This window comes from Myotis lucifugus, unplaced genomic scaffold (genome assembly GCF_000147115.1).
Source record: "Myotis lucifugus unplaced genomic scaffold, Myoluc2.0 scaffold_5, whole genome shotgun sequence".
NCBI classification, from domain to species: Eukaryota; Metazoa; Chordata; class Mammalia; order Chiroptera; family Vespertilionidae; genus Myotis; species Myotis lucifugus.
Window position 1 is genome coordinate 1,624,446 of NW_005871053.1, and position 794 is coordinate 1,625,239.

A 794-nucleotide genomic window follows, 5' to 3' on the forward strand; every position below is an offset into this window, starting at 1 on the left:
TAAAAACAAAACAACGAGAAGGGCGCAGTTGGCCTTCGGGTGTTTAATAAATAATAAAAATGATAGAAACAATATAAAAATAAAATTATTAAAAAAAATCAAAGAACAACAATTGAGTCTGGGCCATTGACCCCTGAAGTCCTTAAGCATACAGCAAAGCAAATCAATATAGGACTCGCTTTCTCCGCTCCTTCGCCCGGGAGCCGGAGAGCAGCTCTGCGATCTTCTCTGCCAGATTGCCGGCAGGGACAAGAGCGCTCCTCTCTCTCTCTTCTCTCTTTCTCTCTTTTAAAAAATAGGTTTTTATTGATGCTTTAGAGAGAGGAAGGGAGAGGGATAGAGACATAGAAACATCAGTGATGAGGGAAACATCATCGGTCGGCTGCCTCCTTCTGGGGATCGAGCCCACAGCCCGGGCATGTGCCCGATGGGAATCGAACAGCAAACCCTGGGTCGACGCTCAACCACTGAGCCACACCGGCCGGGCAAGAACGCCTTCTCTCGATGGCGAATCCCAAGAAGCCTCATAGATTGAGGTTTTTAAAAAAGCAGCCGGTGTCCGAGCCCCTTGATGTTAGTATGTAGCGGAGGGTTGTCTGAAGGGATGGTCTGTGAAGAATACAGTGGTTATGCTTCTGGGAAGGCAGCGCAACTGCAAGTAGCTGTTTTCTTATTTTAAGACTATTGTGAAGTGTTATGCTGAGTGTGTGCTACTTGTAGAACCTGGAAACCAGAGCTAAGGAAGGAGTTTGGGAGAACACCGTTGGCCCCTCAGGCGACGCTTTAACTCTGCA

General features: G+C 47.4%; 1 long non-coding RNA gene across 1 annotated transcript in view; it reads right to left on the minus strand.

The window, feature by feature from the left end:
- LOC106694645 overlaps positions 1–794 on the minus strand; it is a 4,186-nt gene that overhangs the window by 668 nt on the left and 2,724 nt on the right. The window lies entirely within an intron of this gene.